The sequence below is a fragment of the Nicotiana tomentosiformis genome, chromosome 7 (genome assembly GCF_000390325.3).
Source record: "Nicotiana tomentosiformis chromosome 7, ASM39032v3, whole genome shotgun sequence".
NCBI lineage: Eukaryota > Viridiplantae > Streptophyta > Magnoliopsida > Solanales > Solanaceae > Nicotiana > Nicotiana tomentosiformis.
The window spans coordinates 1,491,815-1,501,138 of NC_090818.1; positions in this window are offsets into that span (position 1 = coordinate 1,491,815).

Genomic DNA, 9,324 nt, shown 5'->3' on the forward strand with positions numbered 1-9,324 from the left:
ACTCAAGATCAAGTTTCAGAAGACTCTTAGATAGGAGTCTTGTAACTCATAACTGATAGGCTTGTTTAGTTTTTTATTTTATTTTGATATAATAGCAGGATCGCGGACCAGAGCCTCGACAGAACCTCACTCGACTCCTCAACTCATCATTCCACCATTCTTCTTGAACTACACATGACCTGATTCCCCTATAACCCGGGATATGTAGGCTGTCCAAAATCAGGACTCGATTGCACCCTATCTTTTATTTCTTTTCCTTTTGAATAATGGTTTGGTAAAAAATTAGTCACATAGCTAACCTAGTCTTTGCCTAAAAATTCTTCATGTTTCCAAGCAAAGAGAGAGGGACAAATGTGAGCACCTAATTTTTGACTATATTTAAATTTTTATCACCTTCTACTATGTAAATATTTTCAGAAATTTAATATATATTTTTTAGCTTTGTTACACTTTTTTTTTATATATATATAGGGTAAAAATTAATAATAATTTAATAGGTCAATTATTACTATTAGTATTATTTTTATTTTTATTTTTATCTTTATTTTAAAATAAAATAAAATTAAACACTGAAAAAAAATTAAATATTTAAAAAAAAAATTTAGATGGGAATAAAAAAAATAGTAAAAGTAGAAATATAGAATTAAAAAAAGTAAAAGTAAAAGTAGGTGGAAATTATTTAATAAAAATTAAAAGAAAATGGAAAATTAAAAAATAAAAGTAAAAGAATGTGGAAATTTAAAAAATGAAAAGTAAAAGAAAGTTGGAATTAAAAAATAAAAGTAAAGGTAGCTGAAAATTGTAAAAAAAAAATTAAAAGTAAGTGGAAATTAAAAAAAAGAAATGTAAAATAAGTGGGTCAATACAAAGGTTCACTTCTCTTTCTATTTTATTTTCTCATTAATGTTCTTGGTCACTCTATTTTAATTTAACTTTGAGTATGATATGATCGAGTTTGCATCTGAGTGTGCTAAGATTAATTTGTTCTCATATGAGTATTTGTTAAGATTAATTCATGAATAAAGCATGTTAATTAGTATGCTTTAGTTTCATTTTGATCTCCTATCTTAGTGGCTAAATTGGTTTTGCACGTATCTATCTATTCCTACCATAAATTTAGTTTAGTTTTAAATATTGGTTAGCTGTAAAATTATAAGAGATTAGGTTGGGCCATGATTGGTGTAAGACTTTAATTGGACTTTTCCGGCGTATTTATGGGCTAATTGTTGCCCAGGATAAAAAATAAATAAACATTCACAAGCTAGCCAACTTTTCCATAATTAATTTACTTCATTTCCTCCACAACAATATCCATACCTCATGACCATACAATAATCTCAAAATTAGTAATTGAATAAGTTTCGAACATCGTAGCTTGCTTTAAGCGCGATTTATAACAAATCATCGTGATTGTGGGTACGGTTCCCGTGGCATAGTCATGATACGTAAACCCCAATTCAAGTACACATTTCACACGACTTGACCATAACTTCAAATAATAATAAAAATAAACATGTTGTAAATCGCGAGTGCATTTCACGTGGCGCGGTTTGCAATGTGTACCAAAACGATAAGTGTACGACATCGTAGCTTGTTCAAATAAATTCCATAAATACTAAAAGTGGTTAAGCAAATAATTAAAAGTAGTCAAAAGGTAAAAAGCACAATAAGTTTAAAATATGTAATAAGTCAGATAATTAGGCCAAGTATTAATTGTTAAGCGACCGTGCTAAAACCACGGTACTCGGGAGTGCCTCACACCTTCTGCCGGGTTAACAGAATCCTTATCCGATCTTCTGTGTTCGCGGACCATAAATAGAGTCAAATTTTCTCGATTTGAGATTTAAAATAAACCGGTGACTTGTGACACCATAAATTATTCCAAGTGGCGACTCTGAATTAAATAAATAATCCCATTTCGATTATGTCACTTTAATTGTAAAAACTCCCCTATCCCCCAGAAAAAAAGAAAGTGTGACAACCACTCTTCAAGTTGAAGTCTGCAAAGTCCGTCAAATCTTCAAAGTTTCCAAATATTCAAGTCAATGTCGTCAAGTCCACGAAGTTTTTGAGTTGAAGCTTTATAATTTTCCAATCTTAAGGTGGACATATGAGTCCCTTTGCACCTTAAGTTAGCCTCTTCGTGAGTTTGTATTTAAAAGAAAACTATAACTTTCCAATCTTAAGGTGAACATATGACTCCCTTTGCACCTTAAGTTGGCCTCTTCGTGGGTTTGTCCTTAAAAGGAAACTATAACTTTCCAATCTTAAAGTGGACATATAAGTCCTTTTGCACCTTAAGTTGGCCTCTTCGTGGGTTTTTCCTTAAAAGGAAACTATAACTTTCCAATTTTAAGGTGGACATATGAGTCCCTTTGCACCTTAAGTTGGCCTCTTCATGGGTTTGTCCTTAAAAAGAAACTATATTTTCTAATCTTAAGGTGGACACGTAAGTCTCTTGAGAGTAATCTCTCCGATAGTCGGGGCACATTGAGTGTAATCTCTCCAATAGTCGGGGCACATTGAGAGTAATCTCTCTGATATTTATGCGGGAATGAGTACTCATCCCCTAATACCCTAAGATTGTCTTCATCATGCATGGATCATCTCGTTAAATAAGAAAATATCCTTCTCGTTTGGCCTACAAAAAAGGGAAAAAGAAGACAAAAAATGCAGAAAAAAAAATTCACCTATAAATGACGAAGTAGCTTGCAAACGTTGCCGCTCGATACCAACTGAATGAAAGGCACAAGGCTATTTATAGAGTCAGTGATATGATTACTAGAAAATTAATATCGATGTGGGACTGCACATTATTAGAGTTCAAGAAGAACTAGGTATCCTAATTCAATTGGAGAAAGAATCATTGTACGAGTTTGAAGAAGCCGACATCAGTAGGAGTCCTCGCAGCCAAATCCAATATTTTTTTGGTTTAGTAATATGTGGTGATTTTTTTGGTTCCTTCAACGACTTATCTCCAAATCAAGTCAATTGCATGACACGTGGAGAGCAAATTCCTATTTGAATTAGATTTGTTAAATAAATATGGCCATGTAATGACCCGACTTGTCGTTTCAAGAATTTAAGTCCTGTTCGATGGCATAAGGCCTGAGCAGCTTCGTATTACATGTATTGACTTGCGTGCGTGGTTGAATTCAGTTACCGGATGATTAAGAGTGATTTGGGATAATTGGTCCCTAAAACGGAAACTTAAGTCTTAGGATTTTGACGGTAGTCAAAAATGTGTGAAGACGACTTCGGAATGGAATTTGTATGATGTCAATAGCTCCGTATGGTGATTTTGGACTTAGGAGCGTGTCCGGTGGGGTTGATTTTTTGATATCGGGGTTGGAATGCAATTTTGGAAATTTGAATAGCTTAGTTATGTCATTTATGACTTTTGTGCAAAATTTAAAGTCATTCCGGATTGATTTGATGTGTTTTGGCACAAGATATAGAATTTGAAAGTTCAAAGTTCATAGATTTTTGATTTGAGGTGCGATTCGTCGTTTTGATATTGTTTGATGTGAATTGAGAATTCGACTAAGTTTGAATATTGTATTAAGACTTGTTGGTAGAGGTCCCAAGAGGCTCAGACGTGTTTCAGATTAACTTCGGACCATTTTTCCTTCATTTTCCACTGCTGTAATCTGCTGGTATCTCGTGCCTCAAATCTTTCATCGCGTTCGCGAGGCAAGGCCCGCGAATGCATAGTGTATTTGGATGGAAGTAGTATTTTCTTCATCGCGTTCGTGAATATTGGTCCGCATTCGCGTAGAGTTGGGGCAAGTCTTCTTCGCGTTCGCGTACGAGTGATCGCGTTCACGAAGAGGAACTAGGAAGCTGGAAAAAATTTACTCTTCACATTCGTGAAGATGAGAACGCGTTCGCGAAAGGTGGACAGGGTGTGCATCGCGAAGGCGAGAGGTGTTACGCGTTCGCGAAGAAAAAAGGAAGCAGCTGGAGACCATAGGTGTTTGGCCTTCGCGTTCTCGTGGTGTGTGTCGCGTTCGCGAGGCTTGTGTCACGTTCGTGAATGGTTAATTCCAGGCAGTCGAGGTTGTGCTTCGCGAACGCGAACCAATGGTAGCGAATGCGAAGAAGGCACATCTGGGCAGAATTAAAAATCACAAAAATGGGGGTTTGAGTTCATAACATAAAATCAAATTGGGAGCTCGGTAGAAGGCAATTTTTGGAGAGATTCTTGCGTGAGTATTTGGGGTAAGTGATTCTTATCCAGTTTTGATTAATTTCCATGATTATGCCTTTGAATCCATCATTTAATTCGGATTTAAATGGAGGAAAGACAAGATTTTTGTAAAATCTTCCAAAAATAAAAATTTAAGATTTGGAGGTCGAGTTGTTATTGAAATTCGATAAAATTGGTATGGTTGAATTTGTATCGAAATGGGTGTTCGGATTTTATGAAAATTATATCGGGTTCCGAGGGGCAGACCCCGCGTTAACTTTTGTTGACTTTTTGGAATAAATTTTTAAGTCGACATATTATTATCCAGAATTATTTCCGATGAATGTTAATGAAGTTATACAATTAATTTGGATAGATTTGAGCGGTCCGGAGATCAGTTCAAGCAAGAAGGCGATTTTTGAAATATCGGCATAATTTCAAAAAGGTAAGTGTCTTGCTTAACCTCGAGTGGGGGAATTACCCCTTAGGCATCGAGTCTTATGTGCCGTTTGTGAAATGTGAAAAGCCGTGTACGCGAGGTGACGAGTACATACTCGGGCTTATATGTGCAAAATATATTGGGTTTAAGTCTTAGGCATATTGTGTAGTAAATTGGATAATTATTGGCATTTATCTAATCATCTATTTGCCATGCCCAAATCCTTGTTGGTTGAACTTGTTTTTATATGACAATTTGATGTGATTGTTATTTGAATATTTATGAAATTCAGTGAGTTCGTTGGTTTGATATTTCTTGAAATTTAATCTTATTATGAATTTTTCCTCTGCAAATAATTAATTAAGCAAGCATAAGAAGATGTGTTAATATAATTATCTAAATTTGGATTAATGAATGCTTTGCTTTATGTTGAATAATTTCTATCTCTATTGATTATTTTTAGGGTAATATACACATTGTGTGGAGCCTTCGGCTATTTATTGTGAAATTAATTAATTTGTTTGTATCTTTAGAATTTGGTTGTGGCCATTGGGCAAATTGTGATATGAATTGATTTTGTTATGTTGCCATGATAATTTTTCGTATAAATTATTGTGTTGTGTGAGTTGTTATTTTGAGAATATAAGGGTGGCATTCCACTGTTGATATTATATTGGTATAAGGGTGGCATTTCACTGTTGTTGTGTTTGTTGGAATATTATCTGTGTGGATCGATAAGGGTGACAATATGAACGATAAGGGTGGCTATTAATTTTGTCAGGGCGGAGGGATAAGGGTGGCTATTATGAGTGATAAGGGTGGCTATATGAGAGATAATGGTGGCTATTGTCAGGAATGATATGTGATGATGTGGAGTGGTTGCATTGATGATTTTATATGATGTTGTGATTTTCCTCGTGTTTATTTTTATACCTCGTGCAATTTATCTTGTTGTTGTTGAATTGATAACAATATGATTTATGTTGAAATCGAGAGCCTATGGCTATTGCCAGACAGTTTATAAAATGAAATGTGGGCACAAGGTGCCGTGAGTAAATAATGAGAATATTGGCACGTGAATTGTCCGTGCAGTTGTGATATGAAATGTGGGCCCGAGGTGCTGTGATTAAATGATAATGATATTTGGCACGTGAATTGCCCGTGCAGTTGTGATATGAAATGAGGGCACGAGGTGCCGGGGAAATATGATGATTTAATTATGGGCACGAGGTGCCGTGAAAATATAAAAAATGGGCTGAGACCCGTATTTACAAAAAATATAAAAATGAGCTGAGACCCGTATTTTTATGATTATGAAATGAGGTGTCACATGGTGATTTTTTAAATTGAAAGAATTATATTCAAAATATTTATTTGGAAGGATTTTTATTTTGAAAGTATTATATGAAAGAATTGTATTTGAAAGATTTTTATTTGAGGAAATTATATTTGAAGAGATTTATTGAAAGAATTATATTTGAAAGATAATTATTTGAGAAAATTATATTTGGAGGAGAGTTATTTGGAAGAATTATATATGAAAGACAATTATTTGAAGGACTTGATTTAATTGGGTGTAATCATATTTATTTATGGTGTTCTTGTTGTCTTGCTGTGCATATCAGTGGTTGTTCTATGTTGCTCTTATTGTTATCCGTTTCCTATTATTTTGTATATTATATTACACATGCTACTAGACTAGTGAGTGTCTTGACTATTGGAGATATCGGACTTGAGCATAGTTAAAGCGGGATCGTAAGGATTCAAGGTAGAGCTGCTTGATCGTCCCAGTCCCTTGGAGTCTTTTCATTTCATTGTACTGTTAATTTTTAATCAAACAGTATTGTATATTCGGTTCTCGTGATCATTCCATGTATTCAGTTAGAGTTCGTGACTCAATACTACCAGTCTTGGGAGGTTGTATATTCGTATTTGTTCCATTGTTAGTTTTGATTACTTATTTAATTCAAATAAAGAATGGCTTAAAAATGTAATTGAAATCGGCTTACCTACTCTTAGAGATTTGGTGTCATCACGACGCCTGTGGTGGAATTTTAGGTCGTGACAGGCCATTGGCTCAAGAACAGGAAAGACCATTTGTTTGGAAAGGAAAAGAAAATTTCACTTGTTCTTATGTGGACAAAGATTGTGAGCTTAAAGTTGGAGTCTTCATGGTTACTGTACATTTAACACGAAAACGACATATGTTGAGAATAAACGTACTTTACAAATGCACAAACTCATTCATGAAGAAATGTTGGAAAGTATAAAGTTTGATAGCTTTCGCCATTTGGCGAGCAGATTGCAATTGGCTCAAGCGCTCAATTATAAATACTTCAAACCTTGTCTTTGAAATTCAAGAAGTCAACATGTAGACAAGTTTTGAAATAGGGGGCATTTATAGGCACACAAAATTTATCGGATTCAAATTCAATAAATAATTTGGATTATATTTTAAATATACTAGTCCAAATAAAAAAATAAAAAAATTATGGACTAATATAATTGGATTGATTAAATAAGTCCAATGTAGATGAGTTAAATAAATAAGTCCAATGTAGATGAGTTAAATAAATAAGTCCAAACTCATTAGGCTAGCCCATTTAATCGGGCTACAAGCGATGAACCCATTTCATTAGGCCCAAGATATCATCTTCCTAGAGGCCTAGTGCCATGTGTCAAATGACGTGGCACGCTAAGTCAAATGGAATAGCCAATAGAATCATGCCATGTGTAAAAATGACAAGGCATGCCAAGTCACATTAAAAGGACATTGAAACCACGCCACATGTGCAAGTGACATGTTTTGGCCAATCAAATGCGGCCTTGTCACACTTAGATTTGATTGGTCGGAAAGAGTTTGTTCTTATCATAACTCTTCCCTCCCACAACTATAAATAGGGGTCTTCATAACCCAGAAAAGACACCAGAAGTTATAACAAAAAGCAAGAAAGAGCTCGTGGATCAAACGCTGCAAATTCCTCCACAAGTTTCAAGCTTCAAGCAATCAAGTTCAAGTTCAACAAATCAAGATCAAGCTCAAGAACGAAGAACAAATCAAGTTCAAGCTCAAGAGCGAAGAACAAATCAAGATTCAAGGAGTACAAGTTCAAATCAAAGTTCATGCTAGTTGAATTCAAGATCAGCGTTCGTGACAACAAATATAGGTTCAAGATCAAGCTCGAAGACCCTTGAATTTATTTACTATTGGAAAGAAGAATGAGAGGATTCATAGAGATTGTAACACTCAAATTACTCAAAATCAAATACTACGATTGTTGCAATATTTTTCGGTCTCTATTATTTTCTTGACGCAAATTTATTGTCTACACGTAGTTCCTAAAATATATGTCCATACTTCATTTGACGCAGACAGACGGAAAGAGCTACCAAAATGGTATGATTTTCAAAAAGTTTTCTTCTTCCACCCTCTTTAGCTAGAACATCAGTGTATATGGTCGAAATAGATTTCGGCCTTCGTACGTTTGATCGAGTTCGAATGGTAAGTGACCGAAGTGAGACTTCGAGACGAATTCCGAAGATAGTACAAACAAGCTTCGAGCTCCAAGACCGATCGAGGAATCAGCTCGGTATCATTATCGAGTCCATGACCAAATCGAACCGCAAAGCAACGTGAAGGTTGTCGGAGACGCACAGACCGATTGACACTCACCCCGAATGTCGAACTCGAACCAAGGCCGAAGGCTCGACCCAATACCGAGCTCGAGCCAGTATCGAGCTCGCAGACAAGAGCCGTTGCAACCGCACTAGGGGAGAGAATCTTGACGGGAATCGAGGAAGAGACAATTCATCATGGGTTCTCCACTACATATTTTTTATTATAAATAAAGTAAGATCCCTCTACTATAAAAGGGAGAATCCTTGTAAGAACAGGAGAGGCACACATTGTAAGAAAAGACTACTTCTCTTATTGAAGAATAAATCTCTTGAGCTTGTTTTACTCAACATACTCACTCTTCTTGTTCAATAATTTATCTCCCGTTTTATAGCCAAGAATCTAAACATTTTCATTTCTACGTACGATTTATGTCAAGCTATATCACATGTCCTTAGAACTACTTATAAATTTAACTATATCCGATTTTTCGGATAAACAATCAGCTTGCCCACTAAAGTCGTACTTGATTTGTGGATTCCCCGGATCTTGCATCAATTGCCTGCGTTCATGGACAATAAGTTAATAAGTTACATTTCCATGGCTAAGCATTTGAATTACCTCAATGGAGTGTGTTGTGATTTCAATAAGAGTGAGATTTTGATCTGTTGCGATTTATAAATAATTACTTTTTACTTTATAAATATAATAGTAAGTTAGTAACTAGCGTTCTATAATAAATGAAATTATATTGATCGTACTAAATTGTTTTAGAATTAGGTTCCTTATAAGAATATCCTGATCAATTATGTGTAGCAACTTAACGTGTAGAACAAATAATAAGCAACAAATTGAATGTGGAAAAAAGGAAGAGCACTTTTAAAATGGTGCGAGTGTTTTATACGAAAGTTGTTCTTTGCCAGCAAATTGTGTGCTGACATCCGATTGTAGCATCCCTAGAAAAACGGCAACTCCCAACTTTAAAATAAAATCCACTCTCTTTCTATTATTATTATTACAAATTTGTCCACTCCAGAACTTAATTCGATCCCTTCTGGTCTAAATTATGTGTTGTTTGTT